The sequence below is a fragment of the Hydra viridissima genome, unplaced genomic scaffold, assembly GCF_058129835.1.
Source record: "Hydra viridissima isolate aposymbiotic clone 2 unplaced genomic scaffold, HvirCarnegie_v1 scaffold_8, whole genome shotgun sequence".
NCBI lineage: Eukaryota > Metazoa > Cnidaria > Hydrozoa > Anthoathecata > Hydridae > Hydra > Hydra viridissima.
In genome coordinates, this window is record NW_028324307.1 from 8,807,527 (window position 1) to 8,814,345 (window position 6,819).

Here is a 6,819-nt window from a genome sequence, read left to right on the forward strand (position 1 = left end):
GAACATCTAAAATAATTTCATGAACCAACCTTTAGATAAGCCTTTACACAAGGGGAAGAGGTTTACACACAGATATACCTTAGTTCTCTTACTTATCACACCTGCTGTCTATACCGGTATTTTGTTGTTTATACTTTAAATAGTTTACACATGTGGATGTTTTTAATTTGTTTCTCTAGTTTTTTGAAGATTATTAATTTTCAAAAAGCTCAAAACAAATCTTAAAACATTCATGTGTGTAAATGATTACATGTCTTTACAGTATTAGCTGATTGAAACACTCCAATTTTTATGTCTTCCTTCCACTAGGATAACAGATACATATAAAGTAGAAAGAAAAAGAAATTTTTTTAATAATCAAGATTTTTTTTAATAATCAACGACTACTAAAGTTTAAGTGTAGCTAAAAAATACTTAAGTTATAAAATAAGCAAATTGAGAAAATTCAGTTAAAAAATAATTTTTGGTACGTTAAAATTTAAGATTTAAAAATAGATTGGTTAAAAAGGTGTTTTTTTTTTTTTCATAATCATTCAGTACTTAGAGAAGATTAGTGAGTAGGATTAGTTGCATTTAAAAAAAAGGTTGTAAAATTACAATAACATTAAAAAAAAAATGCTTAAGAAATATGATATTAGTTTCAAACGGTCAATTAGGACAACCTTCCAATACCAATTCACTACGGATTAACAAATCATATAAATAAACGTATTCCTAATGATGCGTTGTTTTTTCGACCTTTAATGAGGTAAATCCTCGTCATGAATATCCAGTTTGAACATCTCTCTTTATCTACCTCGTGTGTTTCCACTCATTACATGGATTAATCCATCGCCTGCAACATTCAAACCCAACACATTTCAATTGAATTCTTCTAAAGTAGGGTTTTCATTGCAACCTCCCCTTCTTTGTTGCTTTGAAAAGTATTCTTCTATCGGGTCTTGTGTAAATTTTTCAGACAGCAAAAATGTAACACCATCTTCCAACAGAAGAATCTTGCCCAATGCCACAAATGAATGCACTAAATATACAAAATTGTTTTATTGCATGCTAAAGAAAAAAACTAAATTAGAATGAAATAAGTGTTACACCAAATAAAGAAAACATTACTATATAATAATGACAATAGGAAAAAAACTTACGTAACTAATTTTAAAAATTGTTCTAGAACTCACCAGATATTCTAAGTCCTTCAAGAGTCTGTTTAATTAGACAACATCAGTTTTGTTCTTCTTTAGACAAATTTGGAACACTGTGTATTCGTTTAAAAAGCAAAGAAATTCCTTTTCCAGCCACTAAAGTTTATCCAAAAAAAATATAATTTGTCCCAAAAGTAAATAAAACCCCATACATAATAACTTTATTCTGTTTATAAACTGAAATTTTTTTACAAACACACACAAAAGGTGTGAAAGTATACACAAAGGGTTGAAAAAGAACATTTCTAAAACCTTTACTCGCGTATAGATATTTTCTTCTTTAATTAAAAATTATGTACCTCAAACCTAGGGTCCTCTATAGAATTATATGGATTTAGTGCATGCTTCTTTGTTTTATTATTAATCTTTGACACATTCATGCAATTGAAAAATTTATCCATGAAGGTAATAAATTTTTTTTGGGAGACAGTATTTACATCACCTTGCTCTTCAAGCATGTGCACAACAGTTAAACTGAGTACCTAAATAATTAAGTAAAATATGGTTTGGATTTTACAGTATTATGTGACTTATTTCTCAATAATTGATTGAGAGTGTTTTATGAATGTTGTTGTGTTATACATGTTCTTTATTTTGTTATTATGTATGTTTCTATTCTTGTTATAGACAAAATACAATTATAGCCTTTTGAGCCAACATAATATTTGGTTATTCATTACAAGGTGTTGCTCTGATTAAAAACAACTTCTAAATATATGTAAATGAAAAAGTTTAACTATTAAAAGCATTTATGATCAAATTTAAACAGACTATGAGGCAGACCAATATTTGTTAAAGACTATTAACTATTAAATACAAACTGCTTTTATAGCAAATAATCCAGTTAATATATGTTCTCATCCTACAGTGCTTTTCAAAATGCTTAATTATAATTTGTAATGAAATACTTGCACTGCCAGGTTTACTCTCATTCTGGATTGTGGTGTTAAATGTATATGCTTATCTCAAAGCTTGTGTCCCATTTGTAGCCCTGTGGCACCTCGTAAAATTCCAAGATCCCATTCATATAGGGTCATAATTTGGTGCCAGCCCAATTCTTGTCCTTGATACTAAATTTAAAAATTTCTAAAAAGTTAAATAATTTTATTTAAAAACCATCAATGTTTCTCAATCAATATAAAATTAATAAAAATGTTAAAAACTCAACTAAAAAAACTTAATAATTCACTAATAAAACACAATGACCTAAATATGATAAATAATTATGATAAAGAATGATAAACAAGAAAAAACAATATTTTAATTTCAAATGGCACACCACTAAATGTCTTGACTTTTTATGCCAATGTGAATCTTCTAAGTTATTTCTTGTAGTCTTGATTAAGTGTGGTACATCACAGAAGAAGTAAATTTTTCTTTCTAGTAGAAAATAAAGTTTTTATGACTCTTACTTTAACATGAAAATCTAATATAACAGAGATCATTTACTTAGCTACTTTAGTGCATGTATAACTAGAGATATACTAAATAATACAAAATAATACAAAATTTCAACTAGTTTTGTAACTACCTGGAGCACAATGGTTCCATGTCCAGTGAACAACTCCATCTACTATATTGCTGCAGTCTTCTAATTTATGAATATTGTAGAACTTTCTATTTGAGCTTGCTCCATCAGACACAATAGCCCTTACTTTAAGTCCAATTGATTCCAAAATCATTATAGCATTCCATGCACAAGTGTATATCTGATCACTATTGAATCCTTCTGAGGCAAAATGTTCAAAACAATAACATAGGGATGAAAAAATTCCTCTCACCATAAATACAATAACATACTGTGCAAGATTTAGTTCAAAATTACTTCCTTCTTGATTACTGTTACATCTTCTTTCAAATTCATTTAGAGCATCATTAATAGATCCCATCTCTGTAAAACCTACCAATTTTCCAGTTGTTTTGTAAAAGACTAAACCACTTTTAATTTTCATTTCATCAAATATCAAGCTTACATTTTTCTCATACTCTTTTATGTTGTTGGCTTTTAATATTTCAATAAGATGTCTGATTGTATCAGCATTAAAACCACAACCAGGATCTGTGAAATTAATGTACTTCAAAAGAGTATTTTTGCATGTTTTAAAAACAAAAATGGTAAATTAGGCATGTGTTGATATGTACCAGGACTTTTAAGGTATATGCTAAGACACCATCTAATTATTAATGGATGCCAAATCATACACTTACCACTTTTTAATGATGATTGTATTACCTGTTGCTCTCACAATAAATACTGTGGAGAATCTTTTTCAAAAGGAATATCTGACTGGCTATTAATTGTCTTTCAAAAGCGTATTTGTTTCAAAATCCACAGCAACACCTTCCTTTGCTAAATGTTCTTTCCCTTTACGCTCAAAACGAGCAGTTCTTAATGATGAGAGCTTTTTCTTTCATTCCAATTCTTTTAGTTTAACAATTAGTTGGTGTTTAGTAAGGTACCTGTCATTTACTTTTGAAAAAGCCTGGTTCTTATCTTTTATTGAGTTTGATGTCATAAGACATCTCTTATAACTGGAACAATAATCACTTTTTTTTTTTTGTTATCATTAATATTGATCAGAAATGAACAACTAGATGATCTTATAACTGAAAAGTCCTTCAAACTGCTCATAAATTTTGTTTCTATAATACCAACATCTTCTTTTGAATTTGACTGAAAATTTTCTGGACTTACTTTTACTAGTTTTTGCTTAATCAATTCAGGAAAGTTACAATTACCAGCAGGGCCGCCGAGAGGGGGGGGGGGGGGGGCAAAGGGACAGTTTGTCCCGGGCGGCAGATGTCGATGGGGCGCCAGATGCCAAAGTAAAATAAAAATAGTTTTTTTAATCTTAAAATGCCATAATCTCAGCGTAGTTAAGGTGCTTTTCAAAAAACTGCCGTCAGTCGGTTATTAGTTTGAACAATCGAGATATTTCCGGTCAATATCTGGTCTGCAATAAACCATTAGATATTTTATTGCAAAAACACGTTTATTTGCGCATAGCTATAATTTCCAGACCTGTGAAATCTCATGTTCTTGGACTCTATTTTTTAATTTAAACCTTGCTTGGTGCTGGAATCTTAATTATTGCAAAGACATTTAAACAATAGAAAATTCATTGAGGAAATAGAAGAAAAAGAGCTACAACTCCTAGCATCTCATTTTTTTGAGTACTTTTACTTAATAAGTGGGTAACAGTAATTTTGAGTAAAAATAACATGTTTTTTATAAAATTATCAGCTTTAAACACTTTACAAATGTTCTAGCTCTTTTGATCTATAATCATGTTCAAATTAAGGATATTTTGTAATTTCATTTACGTCAATTTGATGCAAACCGACAGAGCAAAATTGCAAAATACCTCAAATATATACTTTACAAAAACCCAAAATACTGTCACACATTCTTTTTTTTTTTTTTTTTTTTTTAAACACAAGCAGATATAGTTTTCATAAAAAATATTGAATTCAAATTTATTTCATCTCATTCAAAACTTAAGTTATAGGTTGTCAAAGTTAGGAATTTTGTTGGAATTCTCGGATAAAATTTTACTGACTCGCCTTAACTACGCTGAGATTGAAATGTATATATTACTCGCGTTATATCATTATTTTTAATTCCTCGAAAAAATAACAAACTGTGAATACAATTTAGAAATAATTCTATTCAGAATTTAGAAAGTAATAGTAAATATTTTTCAACTCTTTACGATCAACTTATTTATGGTTATTCATTTTTAAGATTTATATTTAACTATTGAAATATTTATTTATGACATTAGCTTTTTGAGATTGAGTTTATAATTTCTTGATGAGTTTGCGTAGTTGACAATGCTATTATTTTATTGATGCGTACGGTTATTTACAGTAACTGTTAATAATGAATCGTAAAAAACTTTCTGGTGCCCAAAATAGGGCATTGGCTTCCAAAAGGGTAAAAGAATGTGAAAAAAATAAACAAATGCTCCAAGAATTACGTTGGTTTTACAAAGCTACTAATCAAAATACTGATTTGAAGGTGATTTAGTAGAAATATATAGGTCTATATATATATATATATATATATATATATATATATATATATATATATATATATATATATATATATATATATATATATATATATATATATATATTATTTTCGAAGCAGTTTACGAATATTTTTGAAATTAATCATTTTTCACACAATGCCAATATCCGTTGCAGAAGGTGAAAGATCTTTTAGTAAACTTAAGATTATAAAAAACCATTTCAGAGCCACCATGGGACAATAGCGACTTTCAAATCTTATGATCTTGTCTATTGAAAATGATCTCGCGAAATCATTGTGATATGATGAAGTAATTTATAACTTTGCCTCGAAAAAAGCTCAAAAATTTTATTTAAGTTAGGAATTGTTTATGCTGCGGTTAGTTAGCAAAAAATGAAATAAAGTTAAAGTAGCTATAAAGGCATAATGTACTTTTTTGCTTCTATGCTAAGTATATATATGAAGCAAAATCTATAAGGGCGCCAAAAAAGGTTTTGTCCCGGGCGGTTTGAAGGCTCTCGGCGGCCCTGATTACCAGAGCAAATTCTTGCACTCTTAACAAATGAGAAATTTTCAATGGTAGTAGTTTCATTAAGAAATTTTGGCAAATGATTAATAACTTTATTTTTCTTTGAAATTTGTTTGTTAAAAATATGCAAAGTCCATAAATTATCATCTATAAGCGTAATAGTTTTGTAAATCATAACTATTTTGTAAAACATAAATATTGATTGAATTATGTAATAGAATATTATATTAATATTAGAGTTAAAAATTAAATTTAAAAAATCAATTTAAAATTAAGTTCAAACCATTTATGTAATTTTTTTTTTTGCATAAAAAATTTTATATTACTTCAATATCATTAGTAATTTTTTAACTTGGTTTAGAAAAAAAAATTCTAGGACATTTCAGGACATTTTTGAAAAATTTTAATTTCCTAGGACATTTCAGGACATTCCAGGACACTTGTAAAAATCCAGGACATTCCAGGACTGTGGCCACCATGAATCATATATATAGAAAAAATAAATACAAGTAAAAATGTATTTTGATATTTAAAACTTCATATTTTACTATTCCTAGTAAAAAGCTGAATTAAAAGTTTTTGTATACCATAGTTAGCTATAAATAAAACTTCTTCATAGCTTCATCTTTTTACTAATCTATCGATGAGTTTTAGATAAAGTAAACTTTTTTCAGTTTAAGATTTCAAAAATCAAATGAAATATGTAAGTATTAAGTTTACCTTGAAAGTGATTGTGTAACTCTTAACTTTTACATAATATTTCATTTTGTTGAACAACTTATTATTTTTTTGCCAAGAGTAATTAAAGGGAACAATCCTTTGCTTTAATTGATGAAGGAAAACTTTAAAATAGTAATCAAACAGTGATAGTTTACCCACTTCTACTGAGTAGCAACTAGTTTTATAAATTTTACACAAAACTATATCTAAAATACAAATAGCAAAAAATGATCTAAACATTGGTAGAATTTTAGTAGCACTTATAATACATATGATTATATTTATGCATTTTTAAAAAGAACTTGACTACTTTTTTCCTTTAAACATAACAAAATTAA